The 22,806-nt window shown below is 33.6% G+C and overlaps 3 long non-coding RNA genes and 2 pseudogenes across 5 annotated transcripts; 2 read left to right on the top strand and 3 right to left on the bottom strand.

Annotated features, from left to right (window-relative positions):
- Positions 1–1,302: 1,302 nt before the first annotated feature.
- On the bottom strand, positions 1,303–7,467 carry LOC147556268 (uncharacterized). 3 transcript variants are annotated; one of them, XR_015235268.1, is made up of 9 exons: positions 7,120–7,467; positions 6,878–6,914; positions 6,653–6,789; positions 6,312–6,546; positions 5,997–6,093; positions 5,773–5,915; positions 2,022–2,327; positions 1,813–1,920; positions 1,303–1,693 (listed from the first exon to the last, which is right to left on the bottom strand). It is a non-coding gene; the product is annotated as an uncharacterized LOC147556268 (long non-coding RNA). The 3 variants fall into 3 exon arrangements; XR_015235270.1 differs by having other exon boundaries at positions 5,997–6,090; XR_015235269.1 differs by lacking the exon at positions 6,653–6,789.
- LOC147556269 (glycylpeptide N-tetradecanoyltransferase 1 pseudogene) lies at positions 3,101–5,282 on the top strand (annotated as a pseudogene).
- Positions 7,468–8,066: 599 nt separating the features above from the next.
- On the bottom strand, positions 8,067–8,887 carry LOC147556267 (inorganic pyrophosphatase 2 pseudogene; annotated as a pseudogene).
- Positions 8,888–13,053: 4,166 nt separating this feature from the next.
- On the top strand, positions 13,054–15,412 carry LOC147556266 (uncharacterized). The gene is made up of 3 exons (XR_015235094.1): positions 13,054–13,665; positions 13,742–13,923; positions 15,304–15,412. It is a non-coding gene; the product is annotated as an uncharacterized LOC147556266 (long non-coding RNA).
- A 3,886-nt stretch (positions 15,413–19,298) lies between these two features.
- Positions 19,299–22,802, bottom strand: LOC147556265 (uncharacterized). The gene is made up of 4 exons (XR_015235271.1): positions 22,666–22,802; positions 19,745–22,516; positions 19,487–19,551; positions 19,299–19,395 (listed from the first exon to the last, which is right to left on the bottom strand). It is a non-coding gene; the product is annotated as an uncharacterized LOC147556265 (long non-coding RNA).
- Positions 22,803–22,806: the final 4 nt, after the last annotated feature.

The raw sequence follows: 22,806 nt of genomic DNA, 5'->3' as shown, positions 1-22,806 counted from the left end.
TAATCTTTTTTTTAATAACGAAAGATCTGTTTTGTCTCATTATTCTTGTTATTCTCATTCTAAGCCGTTGGATTACATTAAGATTATCTCAAATGAAGGGAACCTCAATTTTTAATGATAGGGTCCTTTACTTTGAAGAGGGAAAGTGAAAGGTTTATTTGGGGAGAGAACAAGTGAGGGAAAGATGAGATGTGCATATTTATTTTGTCCTAGGTATAACCCGTGCCTCCAGCACGACGAAGTTATTAGACGGTACCCTCTAATATGATTTGAGTAGAAAAAATTCAAGTTCAACCGAATCAAATTCAGACAAAAATAAAACAACTCTACCGTAGAGATTTAAAAACTAAATTTCAATTACGTGAATTCATTTACAAAAAAAGTATGTTAGAGTAATCAAATATCAAGTTACAAAATAAGGATGTTAACAAAAAAAAAGTTACAAAATAAGGGATAGCTAAGAAGCCACTCGGGATACGCCTTAAATCCAAGCTTAATAAACCTGAGCCTTTTCTTCTCAAATTTGTAGTAATCTATCCTTGACTAAGTTCTGGACTTTTCCTGAAAAAAAGAATTTGTGGGAGTCATAATTCAAATTTTTCTAATTAAGTTGTAAGTCTATTTTGATTGCAGAACCCCAGTAAGATAACAAATTTGCTCCACTGTTCTAACATCCTTCAACTTCTTAACCAACGATGTAATTTTCTTCTCTTTTTTCCTCTTGACATATCTCCAAGCATAACCTGTTATAATCGTAGAGAATAAGTGTAAGAGCATGAGTCATACTATAGGATTCCAGATTGTAGCTATTGACGATCACCCATCCCTGTGCGAGTAAAAAGAATGAAAGAAAACACAGACTATTATAAGCAAGAAAATACTAATTTCTTTAGTCTGTTCTGCAACAGAATGACGTAGACTGTGCCTTGTAATGTAAAATGGATCAGCTTATGTAGTTCGGTAATGAGACAAGGTAAGAATAGTTTAATAAGTGCATAATACCATCTAAAGTATAGAAATATATGCTAATCTCCTTTAGTGCATAACTCAATGACGAAATAAAAATGATGGACGTTGCCTCTTATTATCTTTCTCAATAAATTGTTTGAACTGGGAACTTACTGTTACAAATGAAAAAATACAACTGATTACTCCACCTTATTTGCAAATGTTAAAATAACAGCTTTCCTTTCCTCTTTGCCCAGAGAGGATTGCACCATTACCTAAACAAACAAAACCGGAATAACGCCTGATGCAAGTTTCTTGAAGCTCTTTTCATCTAAATATAGAGTCATACATAAATTTCTTGGAAATAAAAGCTCCAAGCCTCCAACTATAAATGAGCCTTAACAATTAGTTCTGATCAATGTTGTAACTTGTAACTTACAAAGAAAAACATCCAAAATGGAATACCGACTTTCACACACATGATACCGGCAAGATCAAATATAGGGTTGAACACTAAAAAATAAATTTTACTTCATTACCAACTATCTAACATACTTTATAACATGTTCACACTAACTGAGCAACTAAATTCCAAGCAACTCATTATGATTCTATGTTCAGTAAAGTTTCAATTGCAAGAAATAGTGTCCTGCAACTTGAATTGGCGTAGGTCCTCTCTAATTTGATCAGGTATAGATCTCAAGCTTCCGTCAAGATTAGCTTTGATATCCTCCTCTGCCTTGAGCTGGTAAACACGATATAGTACGGTCATAACTCATAAGAAGTTAGTATATTCATGAATAATTTGACGATTTGAGGATCTCAAAAAAGTGACGTATGAAAAACTCAAACTGATATTATTACCATCAGCTGCAATGATGTATATCATGAGTTACCAACTTCTGTTTTACCCCTTCCGCTGCACGACAACAAAACAACTGCAGCAACTACTTATACAATGACAGGTTTCTTCTGTGACCGACATTAGCATAAGAAACGTGAATAATAATATCATATGATACGTCAATCTATTCAAAACCACAATTAGATCGATGAAAATATTAAGGTCTTACCATGTAGTTAGGCTCATGAGTTCCATTTGGAGACCATGCAGACCAAATAAGAGAACCAGGAGCTAATATATCTGGTTTGAGAAGATTGACATCTTGGTAGCTAAAATCTTTTATATTTGGGCCCTCTAGCAGAGAAGAAAGCCACTTGAGGTGCCGATTCGTGGAGAATAGACTTCAAACTTCCCCGATGCTACATGTTGCCTCAAACCTCTTCACTTGTCCAATGAAGAATTCTGGAGAAATTTCCTTGTCCTTATATTATCATAGATCTCTTGATGTATATCTATTATAATAATCTATGAGATCCTGCAGTTAACAACATTGATGCTATGAATAAGAATTCTGAAGTATTTTTGATGCAGGGGCACCCGGCGTGGAGACTATTTCCATGACCGAACCCGGTCATGGACCAACCGGCCAGAGAGTGTAGATTTAGGAAGTCTTTATTTTAGTATGATTATTAGATAAATTAGGTTTAGGAAATTATGCTATTTTAATATTTCCAATAATTGGAAAGGTCTTGTTTTGAGTCTATCTATTTAGGAAGTTGCAGTATTTCAGTATTTCCATTATTCAGGAAAGTCCAGTTTGAGTCTAACTAGGAAAGTATGATATCCTATAAAAGGAGGTCTAGTCTGTCTTTTATTTTCATGTTGAAGAGAAAACCCAATCAAGTTTAATCAATTTTACAGTTATTTAATCGTTATTTTATCGTTCTTCGTATTAGTTTATTTTATTCTTAAATTCCGCTGCGTTCTACATCAAGTGGTATTCAGAGCCATTTTTTTTTTTAATCGTTCACAATGGTTAACACTACTATTCCTCTTGAATGTTGGAAAAATTTTCCACGTTTATGTTGGGATCCCATTCGCGATACAACTCAATTTTATATTGATCGAGAAGATGAAAGTAAAATTCATCAAGTGTCCAAAATTCCACTCTTCGATGGACAATTTCATATAAATTTCTGGATTCAACACATGGAAGATTGGTTCAGAAATCAAGAAGTTCATGACAAAGATAAAGTCTTTTCGGTTGAGCAACATATGTCCAAAAGAATTTATGAACAATTCAATGCAATGCAATGGAGACTCATTGATGAAGGAAAACAATTCATAAACGATTGGACGACATTGAAAAGTATCCTCAGGTATGGTTTTCTTCCTCTTGATGAATATTTGTCATGTGTCGAAACAAATATTGAATCAAGGAGGCAGTTCTCCGAAGCTACTTTAATTACTAAGATCAATGATATTGAAGGAGAAGTTCTGGAAAAGAGGAACAAAATTCAGTCAATGACGGAGGAGGAAGCAAAATTCATAGACGATTATACACCACCACCACCAACACAATTATCTTCGCTTTCCTATTCACCATCACCACCACCGCAACCGTCGTTTTTCGAAACAGTTCAATCGCTAAAGTCTTATTTAGATTCGATTCTACATATGTGTGACAACATCAAACCTGATTTTGATTCCAACCCACCTTCTGAGAATGAAACATCAATTGAAGCAATAGCTAGAAAAGTTCAAGATTCTCTCTCTCTAGGAAAGAAACATACTTTCTGGAAAACCCAACCTGTTGGACAATTTAAAGATCTATGTGATAGTAGCTTAACTGAAGGTCCTATTGAACCACCAACGCCTCTCTCTGAAGTGAAACAAGAACCTTATAATCTACCCAATTTATATGAATGGACTACTTGTGATATTGATTCCGAAGAAACTTGTGCAGAGGTTTATAATCTAACAAACAATTATGTTGAAGATGATGAAAATATGTTTCGATTTAATTATTTGAAAGAGTTTCTTCGTTGGACTCTTCGTCCTCCTGGTTACTTTAAGAGTTGGCATATTGGTGTTCGTGTTAAAGTATCAAAACAGCTTGTTGCTTTCATTACTAGTGTGCCTGCTAAGATTCGAGTTCGTGATGAAGTTGTCACGGTGGCAGAGATTAACTTTTTATGTGTTCATAAGAAACTTAGATCTAAGAGACTTGCTCCTTCTATGATTAAGGAGGTTACAAGGAGAGTTCACTTGGAAAATATATGGCAAGCATCTTATACTGCTGGAGTTGTTCTTCCAACACCGATATCAACTTGTCAATATTGGCACCGATCTATGAACCCCAAGAAACTTATCGACGTGGATTTCTCCGGATTGGGTGCAAGGATGACAATGAGCAGAACAATAAAACTTTATAAGTTACCCGAATCAACTGTCACTCAGGGTTTCAAGAAAATGGAGCTTTGTGATGTTCCTGCAGTTACCCGTTTGTTACGAAACTACTTAAGCAACTTCATTGTTGCTCTTGATTTTAATGATGATGACGTTGAGCATTGGCTTCTCCCAACGGAGAATGTTGTGAATATTTTTTTGGTTGAGAGCCCAGAGACCCATGAGATTACTAATTTCTGCAGCTTTTATACGCTTCCATCATCGATCCTTGGCAATAAAAACTATTCTCATCTGAAGGCTGCTTATTCGTACTACAATGTTTCTACAAAGACCCATCTTCTCCCGTTGATGAATGATGCTTTTATTGTCGCATCTGATATGGTAGAGTTTCATATTACTTGCAAACAACATATTGGTTACGACATTATAGGGAATTTCTTTAATGTGTACAAGGAAGATAAACGAGTTGATTTCCCTCGAAACCAGTCGAGTGGTGTTGAGATGCCTGGTTTGGAAGATTTTGTACCAAGACTGAAAGAAGACCAGCAGGAGATTTCTTTAGCAAAGGATATCTGGCGAGGGATTATTAACGACGAATCACACTTCATTAGTAGAATCATACTTTGGATACGACGAATCCTTCGTGAATACAAAATCGACCCTAAGCTTCCATACACGGATTTGTCAACTTTAGTTCGTCGACAACATGATATGTTAACTCGGGGATTTCATAAGTTGCCATATTATGATAGAATTATATTCTATAAACTTCATGAAGATGAACGTGGGAAGGTATATTTTGGGTTTCATATCAATACTACACGTTTCCACCTCGAAATCATAATTGAAGTTCATTACTTTTATATTTTGGATCTTACGGACAAATTTTGGGAAGATGGCGAGATGAATGTTCTTGAATTTCTAATGTTAATATTGCGAGAATCAGTGGCATATGAGATTGGGAACGAAGTTGGCGATTTCTTGCAATTTAGTATTCTTCACATTCTTTGTAAAATTCGTTCGAAGTGGGAGTTACGAATCGCCTTGGTGGTATTCATCGTATGCGGGTCCATCAAATTAATTTCTTCGTCGAAACGGTTCGGGACGAACCTCGTGGGAGAAGGGGAAGCTGATGCAGGGGCACCCGACGTGGAGACTATTTCCATGACCGAACCCGGTCATGGACCAACCGGCCAGAGAGAGTAGATTTAGGAAGTCTTTATTTTAGTATGATTATTAGATAAATTAGGTTTAGGAAATTATGCTATTTTAATATTTCCAATAATTGGAAAGGTCTTGTTTTGAGTCTATCTATTTAGGAAGTTGCAGTATTTCAGTATTTCCATTATTCAGGAAAGTCCAGTTTGAGTCTAACTAGGAAAGTATGATATCCTATAAAAGGAGGTCTAGTCTGTCTTTTATTTTCATGTTGAAGAGAAAACCCAATCAAGTTTAATCAATTTTACAGTTATTTAATCGTTATTTTATCGTTCTTCGTATTAGTTTATTTTATTCTTAAATTCCGCTGCGTTCTACATCAATTTTCCTTAGTAAGGATCTAATATATTTACCATTGACTTGCTGACATCGGTGATGACAATGCCGGAATTTCAACAGGGGCAGGATCAAATTTTGTTCCTGGAGAAATATTTTCTACGGCCAGAACAAAACCAACAACACCAAGGGCCTTAGAAGTTGCTGAAACTTTCTTCACCTGAAGCAAACGACAAATTTAAATGAATACCCACAAAGAAGAATATTTCCCTTCACTAAGTTCGTGTTAAAAACTTCTGACCTCTGACAATCTGAGGGGCTATATTTCATAACTGAAGAATCCAAAAGTACATCATTGGCTGAAACTAACATGAATGTTCGATTCAAATGTGTTGCTGCTGTAGATAACCACAAAAACATCTTTTAGTCACAGAGTTAAAAGAAAAAAGACAGACCTTGATATAGATAGCTCCAATCCTCATTTCTAGTGCTCGAATGGTTCGACATTAGCTCAAGTAAATGCAACCCGAATTGAAAACACTAAGTAGCAAAATAACTATTTCACAGAACTAATAACAAATTAAAGTCATGAAGTAACGCCAAGGAACTCTCTGACCTTTGCTACAGCAAGAACAAACTTTGCAACATAGTTTCCAAATTGATCTTGAATAATCATCAACAAGTTAAAATTGAGAAGTTCCCTTATAACTTCTATTGATTCTTCTTCTTCTGTTTTGATCGAGAACCTTTGAACCACATTCCTTCTAAATTTTTGCAGAGAGAGAGAGACTTGAAAGTCCCTATGACTTATCTCATTAGACTATTTGACCAAGAACTGAATGATGTAGTTTCTAAAACGAAAAAATTAAGCAAATACAAGTTAATACTAAAAGTAATCGAACCCTAGAAACAACAAAAACCCTAAAATGTAAAACACAACAAAACCCATTGCATTACCCGTTATTTCATTGACAAGACGGGCTTCTTCTGATGCCAAAGATAATTCTGTAATACACAACATCTACTCTGTTCTACTAAAGTCTCTACGCGATGATCCGTTATTTCTTGGTGAAGATATTTGAAAAACAACACATCTTTTGGGAAAAAGAGAATAAATCATAACAAACTACAATCTCAAACCATAGATTCAAACTCAACCACAAAGTAAATAAAAAGTACTACCTGCAGGCAGGGAGCAAATACCATATGTACCAAGTACCTGATGAGTTGAAATGGAAGAAAAGGAAAAAATTAAGCAAATAAAAATAGAGATTATTAACCATAACATAAACCATTGAACATCCTAAAATCAATCGAAAAATTAACCAAATACAAGTGAATATTAAAAGTAATCAAACCCTAGACACAACAAAAACCCTAAAATGTGAAAAGAATAAAAAAAAGAGGAAGAAAATAGTGGAAACCTGAGGAGAATAAGAAATTCATAGGAAAAAAGCAGAGCATCCTAATCCCAGATTTCATCGATTTTTCACTTCTCTCTAGTTTGAAAGACCGGTATGGGTATAGTGAGAGACGGTGAAAAGTGGAGAGGTGCAGAAGAAAAAGAAAGAGTTTGGTAACTGAAAGTGTATTAATTTTGATTGTAAATGTGGGGTGTAAATCAAATGACTGGAGTCGGGTAACTGAAGAGTAGGAGATGGTGATGGAAGCTAACTCAAGAATTTTGATTGTATTAATTTAGGGAAGAAGATGATGGATTTGGAGCTTGCATTTATTTTGTCCTAGTCAGCACTAACCTTCCCTGTTTTGTTATATATATATATATATATATATATATATATACTAGATATAACCCGTGCCTCTGGCATGATGAAACTGTGATATAAATAAGATTATGAGGAAATATAAAGAATGAGATGAAAGTTTTATAGTTTGACATTCTCCATAAACAGAGACCAACTTTGACAAAAAAAAATTGATATAAATAAAGGAAAGAAAAACAATAGATACGAAAATCTTCAATTTGACCAACTCAACATTGGATGATATCAAAATAAGACACGTCTCTATCTAAGATTTTGGAAGGAGCCAATTCGAAGATGAAGTTATAGTTTATTCGAGTTTTTCTCCACATAAAAATGTCACATCCATACAGAAAAAAGAGCAAAAATATAAGGCTGAACATGTTGCAACCTAAAGCGTCGAATTATTAGAAATACAAAACAAGTAAAATTAGTCTTTTATGAACATGCTTGCAGCCATCGCTATTTTACTCTTGATTTTAGTAAATGCCGAGTGAAGTAAATTATAGCATCCAATTGTTTGATAAATATCGAGTAACGAGTCTTAGAGGTGTTGTATGGAAACCCAAATGTTGCAACACCCTGCATGGCTGCATCAATACCGGTGCTTTCTGTAAATATAACTGGTTGATTTAGAAAGCATACAATGAATGCAGAGAAACCATAAGTTTCACTTTTGGAGTTGGAATCGCCATAAAAGTTTAAAGTCATAACTTTCACTTCCACACCCAGGATTACAAAAATATTATGTCAAAATGGCACATTAGTAAACATTCGTGAGTAGAGATCGGTGTCATATGAAACTTACACTCTGTTGACACCAATCCTAGTGGGCAATTGGTGTTCTTTTCATAAATAACTGCGTCAACGAGTTGAAGAAGAATTCGTCCGAGATCCTCCCCGTCGCTCCATTCATGAATTTCTGCCTTGATTACTGATCTTTAGGCGGTTATTAGTTCCCATAATGGGTAATTCTTTCTCGGCATAACTTTATCTACTTGTTCTAGCTTTAAACTCAGTGCAAAAATCACCCTTTCCATCTCCAAGATATATGAATCGATTGTTCCATACTTCCATTTGCATAAACTTCTGCTTTAATCCTCTCGAAAATTAATCCGTTGCACATATTGGGAGGGCAAATAAAATAACCTGAGAAGAAGTATTGAAATCATGGTAAGGCAAGATCATGAGCTTTCCGTCGTTGTCGATATTGCCAGGGTTAGTGTTAATCTCCAAAAAATAACCCATTAACCCATGGTGTTCTAAGATTGTTTGAATGAATACATTTGCATCACTCAGTATCCTCAATTCACATCCAAGAGCATGAGCAGATTTAATGGTTGATATGATAATATGATATTAGGACACAACATAACACTTTTGTTATCTCTTTAATTGTTCTTTATTGTGAATGAATTTCAGTCACCATCTCCATGAGAGAGTTCCAAAGAACAACAGACATTAATTTATCAAACAATTCATTGATACCCATTTCATCAACAATAGACAGAAACTAACTAAACAAGACAAAATCATACCCATTTCACATTGACATTTAAGCAAACACCTTCTAAGCACCAACTAAGCAAGACAAACCTTGAAATAAATTGGATAAAAATATTGAAATGTAGAAGATGAAAGAGTGAAAAATGTCTTACCTTCGAGAAGGCAACTGAATTGGAGAGTGAAAAATGTCTGGTCACTTCAATTATTGATTTATGATGGGAATGAACCTGCACAAATTCAATTTCAGATACCACATCAAGGTGAGAAAATTTACAACAAAATAATCAAATTGGAGAAATCAAGCTGACCCCCCTTTAGGATCATAGAGAAAATCACAAAAAATGTCAAACTAAATTCAAATAACTGTTTAAGACAATCAAATAAGATCAAAATGTTGATTTATCTTGACAATAACATCAACATAAGATCAAACTGAGACCTAATAGATACATCAAAATGTTTAAGACAATCAAATCTGAGAATAAATCCAAAAGTTAGTGAACCCTATCATAAGAAATCGTTGTCATCGTTCTGGTCAATATGGATCCATAATTCCAAATAAATGATTTTATTTGTTCTGGGGATAGAATTAAGAAATTACAGGAGAGAGGATAACGGCTGGAATTTGTAACTGAAACAGGAAGATTAAAATTTTAGAAAAGAGGGATTGAGGATTTTGTAACTGAAATCTTGATGAAGATTTAAGATGAAGTGAAGGATAACCTCTTAGGATCAGTGAGTGAGGGGTGGGGACTCTAACTATCATCAAACCACTGATTTAAAAGAAAGATAAGAAAGAAACGTAGAGAGACGTAATGAAATAGATGAATGTAACGTTGAGGGAAGTTAAAAGTGGGTAACAGACATTGATAAACGGATTTAATTAATGAGGGAAGGATAACTATCGTTAATTGATAAGTATGATTTAGTGGCTATGGTAGGATTTGATCGGAGATGGACGGTTAGGATTTATTGTAATATATCCCAATCAGCACTAAATATTGAGTTTTGTAACATTGTCCATTGAATGGGTGAACAAATAATTAATTTTTTAGGTGGGTAAGATATCAAAAGGTTAAGATATAAGATCAAATTGAACAAACGGTCAGATTTGTGTTTTGGTTTGTCCCAGTCAGCACAAAACATTGCGTTATCGAGGGAGAATATGAAAGGACGTAGGAAGTGGAAGAGTTGGGAAGTAAAACAACTGCGATTTAATGCAAGGTTTAACCCATTGGAGAGGGGTCTGAGGGTCCAGATTCAAAGGTTAACACTCAACGGTTAAGATTTAAATATGATGCATTAATTTTGTCCAGTCAGCTTGCATTTATTTTGTCCTAGTCAGCACAAAACCACTCTGTTTTGTTATATATATATATATATATATATATATATATCTATTATACAAAACAGATACTTGTGACTAGGACAAAATGAATGCTCTTAGATGGTGACTAGGACAATGTGACTAGGCATACCAAAACATATGATTTGCTGACTAGGACAAAGATTATGACAAATCATAGTCCTCCCTTCTCTTTCATCTATAATCTTAACCTTTAGATCAGTCTTCCACTCATTAATAATTAGTAGTTAATTACTAAATTAGTTTCAAATTCATGAACCTATTAAGCTTCCCAAAGAGCCATTGAGGAAGATCAACAATTGTATTGATTTTATTCAAAATATATCTTAATAAATTTTAATAGCTAACTAATAAATTAGTTGATGTTCCAGAAGTTATTAAACTTCTCAAAGAACGATTTAGGAAGATGAACAAATCTCAGTAGTGATTAATAGGTGATTATTAAATTAATTGTAGCTTCTTGAACCTATTAAGCCTCTCAAAGAAAAATTTAGGAAGATGAACAATTATGTTAAATGTTATGTCCATAAAATATCAATTTAGTATTAGTCAATTCTAATTACTAATTCCGTAGCATTTTCATGAACCAAATTATTTTTCCCATATATAAGAAAGAACCATTTCCCCATACGTCGAAGCAACAGTTGATATATTCATGGAAGGAGAATTGATACAGATCAAGTATTTTATTAATGTTATGCTCATATGTTTCATTCAGTGATGAAAAGTTTCAAACTATCAATAATGATGATGGGTATTTGTTCTTTAGTATTCTTATTTTTTTTTATCTATTAGGATGATGAAATATCTAAATGAACAGTAAGAGCAATAAGTGATTTTGTGGTATCATATACTGGTACGCTCATACAAGATTGATAATCAAGTAAGCGGATATAATCTCAACAAAAAAAAGAAGTAAGCGGGTATAACTGATTGGTGCAACAGTTGCCTTCTTCCTTTTACTGATTATATAATTGAAAGATTAGGTTTATTGCCTTGGTGGAGACTCATTTTCGTATCTTCTCGTACCTTCATGTTCACTCTTGTATTCTGCTTTTAATATTGAGTCATTTCCTCTTAAATCAAAATGAAAAATATATATGAAAATTATATTTCATACCAGAACTTATACTTTGACAAATTTTTTCGTGTTTGTACTCCAAACAAAATTTTTGGTTCCGTTTCTAATAACAAGGTAGAACATGTTACGTATTTATCAATTTATCTCACAATTTAATTTTGTTAATATTTTCTTGTTCTCACTTTGAATTGTTGTGATATGGAGTTGGTTTGATAATCCAACAAACAAGAAAAGAGGGAAAGTGAAGTTACAATTTTTATAATAGCACCCCTTTATGAATTGATGGAGATGCCTTCTATGTCATAGCGAATTTTTGTTTGCTGAATATTATGTGGCTAGAATCGTACAATTCTAATTTTCATGTCTTTTGTAAGACATACTTTAAAAAAACTTAAACATATGTCTACTACACCTAAGTTGGAGTTTGATTTTTTTTTTTAAATGGGTCTAGATTGATTGTATTAAATTGGACTTAAACCTATAATATGGGGGCAGTTAGCTATCTATAAAAGAAAACTAGAAATATTTTTAAAAAAAAATTGTAAATAGATTTAAACATCAAAATCAAAAAAGTTTTGTAATTTCAAAACTTTTAAATAACTAACGACAAATCTTATACCTCTAGACAACTACACCTATCTTTAGAGGGTATCAGGATACTAATTAAAAAAAATAATCGAATATCATATCTACTTTTTCGCGTTGTTTAAAGGGCATTACCCCGCCAGTAGGACGGGGGGTCATGCTTAAGACATAATTTGATAGCCACATAGACATTTTAAAAGGACAACTTTCCTTTCCTAAAAAAAAAAAGGCAACTTTCCTCTTTCATGGTTCAAACAGATGTCAAATTTGATATGATTTATTTATCGTTTAGTCCAGACCTTTTAATTGAATCGCACATTAATAACCAAAAGCTTTCGCCCATCTTTCACGGTATGTTCCTCTCCTATGGGTCGATTCATCTTTTGAACTTCTCTCTGTTCAGTTGAATTAACTCTACCCAGTTCTAGGACAAAATGAAAGCTCCTCCGGGTAACTTGGTGACCACACATACATGTGACTAGGACAAACACTATTCATTCAAAACAATCCATTCATTTTGTTGTTATCCATCTACACTTGATTGTCCCTTCAATTACCTCTTCGTTGTCCCTTCAATTACCTCATTCGCATACCAAACATGACATTTTCCTTCTTCTCTCTCAGAAATTCATTTTTCTCTCTCAACAACAAAAACTTGGGTAGCCACACAGACAACTATTCTTCCATGTTTGTCTTCCTCGCCTTATCAACTCCTAACCGCGCCCAGTGAATCTCAAACACCAAAATCCCTCCCCTCTCGTGCAAGCGCTTCATTGAATATGCACTCTCAAATTCTTTGTCATATCTCTCATTCCTCTCTGTCAATGTCCATCCCTGTCTCTCAAATCCTCTATTTTTTTCACTTTCCCATTTATCCCTTTCATCTAATCCTCCTTCCTTACCTCTTCATCCCCCACTCTCAATTTTTTTGTAATTATTTCATACTTAAAATTCTCCGCAATATCTCACCTTCCTCTCTCAATGTCTCACTCTCTCACTGTCTTAGATTTTATGACATCTTTATCTACTTTTTTTTTATTTGTTAAGAAGTACCGAGTATTGGACGAGATTGAGTGAATACTTTCATCCTCCACTTGTCCATAGTTCTTTTTATTTATGACACAACTTGTTTGGGGAAATGACTCAACCAATTGAATTTTATTTTCATAAATTTTGCTTCCTGGTTACCTTTGCTCCTACAGTGTTCCGTGTTTTATTTGATATGTACCGTAATCAACATTTCCAATAAGGTGCAAACTACCTACCTGGTCAAATTCCTCCATGGAACAACTTTGTTTGAATATAGAACTATTCTATAACTGTATCTTGGCTATAATTTACACAGTTTATCCTTCATCCTCTCAGATCTACATTAGAAAATTGATTGTTACCGATTCAAAGCTTCTTTATATAGCAAATGGGTTGTACTCTAATGGGCGTGCAACCGATTCTAACTAAAAGAGGTTGTAGGTTTGATACTCGCAGATTGTTGTTGCCTAAATTTCTTATGTTCCAGTTATATCAATTGCTTACGAGATTATTTATTCTTATGTGAAGTCATTGATGGTGTAACAGGACAACTACTTGAACAAAATTTCGACGTTTTCAATCAAATTTCATTTCGGATAATATATGGCAATGGACAACAATCTCTTCACGTTCTCATTTGGTATGACTTTCTTTTGTTAACTTTAATCAACTGCTTATTATTGATTTCTCTCCTGGATGTATTTCTTCCATTGCAGCGGTAGCAAATGAATTAATTTCATCATCAGATGCAGACAACACCAATGTAGACATGAGGACAAGAAGAAGATTCACTATTAGGAGGGACCCTTTTTTCGGTATCTCCTGATCACGAGAAACTCTCTCGACTCTTTTCTGATCACTACGGTGCTTCCTTTGTCTGTCTTTGCTCTGGAGGAAGGTATCGCTCTCCTCCCATAACAACCTCATAGTTCGAATTAGTTTATAAATTTTTGTTTATCAATTAGATTGTTCTTGTAAGCCGTTTTGAGTAAATCATGTTCAAATATATTAATTTTTCACATGGATGTTCGATTTTGCTTCTAATTGATATTGGTGGTCATTCTGAATACCGATGTCCTGATTATTGTAGTAAACCGCCAGCATATTAATGCAAAGAGGAGCATGAAAAATAAATAAAAAATGAAATCCTACCTTTGTTCCTATAAGATCCATGAACTATAAATTGGTAACCTTCCATACATGCCTGCAAATTATATATTTACTGGTTGGGTTATTTAGGTGGGACTTTGCATTCAATATTCATCCGCTTGACCGGTCTTTATTGTTATGTTGAGGCTAAGGAACATTGCATTTGTGGATTTCAAAGATGAAAACTTGACTTATGAAGCAAAAGACAACTAAACAAGTACATATATGTTTTGCTCTTATTACCTTTAATTTTTGTTTGATTAACTTTTACGGTTAGGAAAAGAGAAGAAATTTCTCTTTAGTTTTCCATTTCTTTGGTAACTTAGTAGGGAAAGAAGTCTTCCCCCTAAATTACGTACCAACCTGACATTAAGCAAATTAGTCAAATTTTATTCAGCAACTAAGCCAATATCAACAGATAATAAGGATCAACAAAATGAAGCACAAGTTGTGAAGGACTCGAGTTGTCTACCTGCATAGTTGACCAAAGATGTCGGCTTTACTGGAAACCAAAGTAGGGGAGTCAATATGGGGTCTCTTCCTGTTAGTGAACCTATAGCTACAAGATTGTCGTGGAATACACATTTCTTCCTCATCTTGAGTATGTTACTTCCTTCTCCTTTCTTTGGTAATGAGTTTTCATTGTAAAATTGTGAAGACATCCTCATTTCTTGATCCAGTCATCTAATAGTGAAATAAATTATTTGGTTTGTCATAAAAGTTAGTTTCATGTTCTCCTCAGTCCTCATTAACATCCTTCCCATTTTAGATATGTATATCTTCCTCCTGATCGGAACGTACTAACGAACATCGTGAATGTTCTTATTGTAGTTGCTTGGCTTCACACAAAGGTTGAATCATTAATTTTCTGTACGACACACTAACTTTACTTATCTGTTATATTATTTTTTTACCTCTTTAATTGTTTTCATTTTAAAAAAATTGTAGGTTACCACGAACATCGTGAATGTTCTTTTATCCATATATTTAGTTTAGTCTTGTTATGTTTAAGTTTAAAATTATTCAACAATTCCGTCAATGCAACTCCTTATTTTTGTTCAGTTACAGTTAAGAAGGTCGTCTTATAGCTACATTGGTCTGATTGAGTTGTCGCTTAAATTTAATGTAGGTTATCATGGTGCCATAAAATCAAGTTGAAACATTTGGTGCAGCAAAGGGTTCTTTTATCCATATATTTAGTTTAGTCTTGTTATGTTCAAGTTTCAAATTACTCAATAAATCCATCAATGCAACTCCTAATTTTAGTTCAGCTATAGTTAACAAGGTCGTCTTATAGCCACATTGGTCTCTTTGGGTTGTCGCTTAAATTTAATTTCATACGCATTTGTATGGATGTTTACAATCACCATAAGTAAAGAACATAACTAAAGCGTTTTCGTTTCAAACTCAATAGGACAACAAAAGTACTATTCAACTACACAAGTCATTAGGTATTTTATTACACAAGACATGGAATCTTTAGTATATTTAAGTACTTTTTTGGTCTCTATTACTGTAATTAAAATTTTTTATTGTTTCCGTCAAGACATAACACATGTTCAACTGTAATGTCTATCTTTCGAAACTGGTCACGTCCGGTGCTACGCCTTATTGGGATGCTACATATAACCTTCTATCCGTTAAAGTGTAGTCTACTAAATTTCTTCGTCTTTTCCCACAATTATGCATCATCTGACAATCATTGACATTTATCCTTCTTGATACTCTAATTATTCACGTTACGAACCACAACTAAACAGAGTGTTGTGGGCAATCTATAACTTATAACGCAATTTCTTTATATCTACAGGTCACTTTAACGCTAAGTGAACTACTCCATGCCTTTTATAATTGGTAATGGATTTTTTTAAATACCTTCTTCTAGAACATTAGATATGGAAACGTCACTTGGATTGTTTGTTCTCATTACAGTCTACATGTCGCTAGAATAGATTTCTTCCAAAATCCACTTGAAAATTTATTTTATGTAACTTTTTCTAGGGATAGATATGTATTTCATTATTATTATTTAATTTACCAATTCTGTAGTTTTGAATTTTGATTATTGGAGAAAATATATTTCCAACTAATATCTCAACCATATGGAGTTTGACTCCACTTTTAAGGTCGCAAAGTCTTTACAAACCCTACATATTAATCGGTTAGCGTCCGAATGGTGTTTCTTTCATTCAAATCCAAAAAAAAATTTCATCTATAACATTTTGTCACGGAACACCATAATAGTGATTCTAAACCCATATAGGTATAGTTGTTACCCATTAAATTTCGCCTCTTTTTCTTTCTTCATGAAAATATTATATCTTAATGTTTTGTTATATTTGTTTCACTTGATTTATTTGTGTATTTGAAATTTAAGATCATGAATGTTTGGAAGAAGTAATACACGTTTTCTTTCTTCAATTAAATTTAAAAATTTTAGAATAATTATGTTGACATGGTTAAAATTTCTATTTCTACTCTTGAAGGATACTGATTCCGAAGAAGAACTCAAGGAAGCTTTCAAGGTTTTTGACAAGGATCGTAATGGTGTCATTTCAGCTGCAGAGATAGGCCCTATTGATTCATTTATATATTTGTATGATCGTTATTTGTTCATTTTATTATTACAAAAACAATACAAAATTGGGTTCTTCATACTTTGTGTACATTGTGGTTTTGCATTTTTTTCTTAAAGGTCTATAATATATTGACAATGGTGTAAAGAGTGCACCAATCGAGCAAAGAGCTCTTACATCAAAACTTATAATATGTATTACAGAAGACACTAAGTTATCAAAATATTTTCCGACCATTGGAAGATATCCTATCATAATAAATTGTATTTGTTTTTTATACCAACATGGAGCAGCTAAGGCATGTGATGACAAATCTGGGAGAAATTGACTGATGAAGAAGTGGGCGAGATGATCAGAGAAATATATGTGGATGGGGATGGCCAAGTAAACTATGAGGAGTTTGTGAGGATGGTGTTGGCCAAGTAAACAGGATTACGCAATGTGAATCCAATTATTTTCAATGGTTTTTCTGTCTTTAGTTCTTATTGTGAACGAGGTGATGTTGACAAGTTTGCTTGAAAATACCTGTACATGTCTATTGGGGGCACAAATCTCCGCAGATTTATTGTTTCTCACTCTAAAACCTATCATTATGAGCTTTGTTGAACAATTTCAGGATGGCTGCTATAACTTGAAAGTGTGCCTCTCATCCTCGGCGATTTATGGCGTGCTAATGGCAGATTGATGCATATCTTTAAGTTAATATTGTGGTGTTTGAGTTTCAAGTTGTACCTAAGTCTGCAACGTGTAATCTTTCCAAATTCGGAACGCCCATGGTTGTACTAATTGCTGCTTAACAACATGTTACGTATGCCCTTCCTCTTCATTGAAGTATATTCTGCTAAATTTCTTCTCCATTCTTCCACCCTTCTGCACCTCCTAACAATTATTTACTTTCCTTGCAAGTAATTGTTTGTGTGAAGACAACTAAGGAGAATACTGTGACTGATCATAACTTATAACACAATTTTATTATGTCTACAGGTGAATGTAAAGCAAATGTTTGTATTTTATTCTTATTATTTACTTTTTTCAACTTTGTAGTTTCAAATATATCGAAGAAAAACAAATTTAGGGGATTTCTCAAGCATACGGAGGTTGGAGTTTACGTTTGAGATTCGAATTTCATTATAAACTATAGATATTCTTACTTTACTGTCTAATTTGTATTTGTTTTATCATGTACATCACATATACAACTTTGTTTCGACAAGATGATATTTTTATTGTTGGAACACAAAAACGAATAGTTCTCAACTCATTTATGATATAATGTATTGTATCCATAGTTACATACAATGTGTTAGATAAATAAAAATTGTAACCAGTTCTACGTATCTCAATTTCATTTCCCCAATATTTGAATTATGTATAAAAGAGAATTATGTTTTCAATATTATGTACAAATCGTTGAATAAAATTATTAATCGTACAATGTATCACATATAAAACACATGTTAAATACTTTTAGTGAACAAATCAAATTCAAATTTCTTAACAATTTCACATAAGAAAACACAAGTGACTACTGAAAAGTACAAACAGTAAAATTCTCATTGAAGTTGATTTGAACTAAAATTTACAAAATAAGAGCAAGTCCAATGAGTCCCGGTCCCAGGGCCCTTAATTCACCTTTTCATTCAAATTTAAGGGCCCGGGCTCAGACCCTCAAAATCAGCTCCAATGGGGAGCGGTCCAGGGCCCTTAAATTTGAAGTTTCTTTAAGTTTTTTTATTCAAGTTTTTTAAGTTTAAGTTTTTTTATTCAAGTTTTTTAAGTTTAAGTTTTTTTATGAATTTTTAAGTTTTTAAATTAATGAGTTATTTTTATTTAGTTTTTACAAAGAAAATAAAATAAATAAATAATTCCACCGTTGGATCACCGTTGGATGTGATCCAACGGTGGGATTTGCTCCCCAATGTGACCGTTGGGGAGCCCCAACGGTCCCTTGGGGAGCTAGGGGCCGGCCCCTAATAAGGGACCCGGGACCATTTCCACTCCAATGGGGAGGATGGGGTGTCCGCTCCCCATTGGACTTGCTCTAAATCAAATAACATACATGTATCTACATGGAGGATGATGATGCAATAAGAGAAGGGGAACATTTTTGTACAGAGGGAGATAGACCAAGAGTAATAGCCAAACCCGAAGAAATTTAAAAATAGATATGAATAAGGAGATCAATAACTGCGGAACTTATTAAAGCATACATAGATAACGATGCTTATAAAAGTGAAAACTGAAAACAAAGTCATATTAGTTGTTAAATTAAATAGGAACTTTTATTTTGTAATGTACTTGGTGAGTAGACTATTTCGTAGTGGAACAATTTGAAGATTTATACATGCTATGAGAATATATTGTGATATTTTTTGTGTGCAACCATCACTGTGAACTTAGGTTTCTACTTCCCATCAAGGAATTTCAGGCATGTGACAATAGATATATTGACTATTGAGGTCAATAAATACTGATATGTAATTAATCAAGCAATAATAACTTTTGAGAAGCAATACCTAATCAAAACAACCAGTTGCGGAATGATTACCTCGAAAATTTTCTACAAGTTGGCGTTAATAACTTCGTTAAACAAGAGCTGACTCCATCCACGAAATCAATGCATCATCACTTAATACAATGGAAAACTACATAAAATGGGATAAAAACTATTATTGATCTAATTCTATTTCACGTTAACTAACTTGACTTAAACCGACTTTACATTAAGTAAAGTACCTCAACATAGTTATTTGATTAGGCTCCCTTTTAGCTGAACCAGATAAAAATGCAGCAGTAACTCCCTGAAAAAATAACACCATTTATTCAGTCACAAATCACAATTGAAGCCTTAGACGATTTTTTTATGAAAGAATACTACATGTGCCAATACATCATCAAACATAATAAAAAAGAATATGTGTTTCGATATGTATCCCATTAAAGCATAACATCACAGATTGAACATGATCACATAGAAAGAGGTTGAAGAAATACCACATGAACATTGCTTTCTGTCATTAGTATTTCTTTAGCCTTGTCGCATAATGCTCTGACCTACCGTCGAACATATTATCACGTTCAACGGTTAAGATACTGGGTTTCACAAAAGAGAGCAGACCAAAATAAAATATATCATCCATTACATATCAAAATGCTACTACACAGAGTTTGAATTTACAAAATCCTTACACATTAGAAAAGTATTACATAATCCTATTCTAAATTGAGAAGTATTTACTCTACAGTTGTTACTGTCAACGCAGGTACTTAAGACAGTCATCACACACTGAAGCACCACGAGGAGAAAAATATGGTTTCTGCAATTCATGAAAAAGTCAAAGGTTGCGACTTACGAAACTCCAAATTAAAGTGTTACCAAAAGGACTGAAGTGATTATCCATACAATACATGAACTCTAAAGAATCTCTCAACATACATACCAACCACCAAGCATCATATAAATAAACATAGTTTGCAATTTCGATGAAGTTATTAACGAAACAAGAAGCTTATAGAAACTAAATTAGCTATTATATATCCTCCTTACAAGAATACAAGTCACGAGGCAAGAAAAAAGAAGACAAACAAACTATGGTCATTTACTATCTGAATGCAGCCTCCAATGCTAAAGTAATAAAGTTAAAAAAGGATGGGTGCACACTTTCTCTAGTTTGGTCAAATGCTTAGAATATGATCTTAGTGCCATACCAAAGAGTTCGAAACTTTGGTGTCTAAAAATGAGATCAGTTACCAAGAAAATAACTCATCTAAAAACCATACACAAGTGAAAAAATATATCCATTTTAGTATTACACAAAGATTTACGTTAGCCAAACATAAAACAAAAATCAATTAGGCATCTAGAATAGCGATCACACCCAAATTGCAAAATGAAACCTTCCTACGAATCCTTTGGTCTGCAAAAACTGTACTAACAACTCATGGTGGATATCAACATAATCTAGATCATTTGCTTAAGACCCAAGATAGAGAAAATGCTGAATTTTCCCCAATTACAATAAAAGTCTGAAATCAAAGTGGATCATAAAGAGGTTTGGAAGGAGTAGCTCAAAGGAAAATCAAGAGAAAGAGAACACGAATATCTACAAAAAGGTTCCAAATTTTATCTGATGAACTGCATTAAGAGATGAATAAAACAAGGAACATGAAAACCTCGTTTTCGGAGTAAGGGTTTGCATTGCATAACCTGAGAAATCTGCTCGTCAATGTTACCATGAGAGATCGCTGAAACAGGATCCACATTCATCTTTTTCTTATTTTTCCACTTGAGCTATCCAACCGAAACCAAAGGAAAAAAGAAAAATTTCAAAAGTTATACTTAGATTTCTTCATCCTCCCCGTCTCTTTTTCAGAGCGGAGGAGAGCTAGCTAGTGAAGAATGGTGATGGTGTAACCAAAAGAGGAGAACCCTTTCCTTCATCCGTCGCATTTATACAACAAAAAAATAAGTTATCGTGAAGGTTTACATCAAGCAGGAATCATATAAACTTAAACAAAACTTACTTGAAATTGAAATTCCATGAGTCTTAGAAGAAACTACAAATCAAACAAAAAGGAGCCAGAAATTGTGAGCCTTGAAGATGAACAATTTGGATGATACAACTTAGATAACCTTCCACCATTCATTACATAGAAGAAAAGTCTGAAGTAGTTACTATTAGTTAGAAATGATTGAAAGAGAGCATGAAGTTACAATCCTAACGCGGTATTCAAATGATCGATAGAATTATGCTTTTGAAAAATCATAAGTTGAAAAACTAAAAGTGTACTAAGAGGGAAAATGGTCTCTATTTGAGAATTGATAAAAAAGAACTGCGATTACAGTAAACAAACTCCAGTATAAATTAAGAAATATAACATGTTAATGAGATAACAACCAAAATGTGATTTTAATGCTGCATAGATTTATAATGGTAAAATAAGAATCCATGGATAGATACTATGTATATGTGGTACTTGTAAAATGCTTATGTTAAATTAGATAATGTGCCAAAACATTTCCAATTTAGACATAAAGGAACAAACCAAAAATAAGTCGTCACCTAAAAGTTATTAACACACCGACTATATTATTGATGAAGTCGCATTATACATCCATGATCCAAAGTCCCATTACACATCACAAGTGACTCTTGGTACTCACTAAAAATATGGGATATAACATGTCTGCTTACAGGTTTCTACCATTGAAGCGTATTAAACTAATTTTCAGTAACTGATTTCGGATTTTCAACTCTAACGTAGTCTGCCCTTAAATACTATCTAGTGTAACATTAAGAGAGAGCGACTCTTGGTAAGAGATGGTAAAAATATAACATGTCCGCGTACAGGTTTGTACCATTAAAGCGTACTAAACTAATTTTCAGTAACTGATTCCGGATTTCCAACTGTAACGTAGTCTTCCCTTGAGTAATATCTAGTGACTATATTTCTTACACAAGGGAGTACGAATCCCTAATTCGCCCAACAAAAGATATATTCCCCACCCATCATATGTTTGCATCCAAACACGATAATAGAATCATCATAATGTAATCATGATGAATGAAGCCTTATGATCACCAGCCACATCATTGACTCCATTTACAACATGCTTCACAAGGCTCCAATAAGTTACATTTGGAAGGGGAAACTAAATAAATTACAGATCAAAGAAATTACCTTGAACATACATACAATTGGTTATTTGGTTGAGAATTTTCATTGAACAACTGGAGTTCATAGTTCATTAAATCAACTCACTTCCTGGACAGACAAAGGAGATCACCATTCAATTATTGAGAATTGAGAAAGCCATGACTGATTATTTCCAATTACTTTTGAGGTTTGAGAAAAAAATAAAGAACTCATTAGCCGTAATAGAAACCGAGAGACCTCGAGAAAGATGATCAAACCTATTTGAGATGGGGAGGTGATAATAAAAATGAGTAGTGGATCACGATTAGGAAGAGACACGAGCGTTAAAGCATCATTTTTTTTGCATAAAACGTTAAAGCATCATCTTCATTATTATCGTCTGCCGGAGTGAATGCTAA

This window comes from Eschscholzia californica, unplaced genomic scaffold (genome assembly GCF_041429995.1).
Source record: "Eschscholzia californica isolate CP2 unplaced genomic scaffold, dmEscCali1.0.p SCAF_2, whole genome shotgun sequence".
Classification (NCBI taxonomy): domain Eukaryota; kingdom Viridiplantae; phylum Streptophyta; class Magnoliopsida; order Ranunculales; family Papaveraceae; genus Eschscholzia; species Eschscholzia californica.
This window is presented reverse-complemented; position numbering and strand designations above follow the sequence as displayed.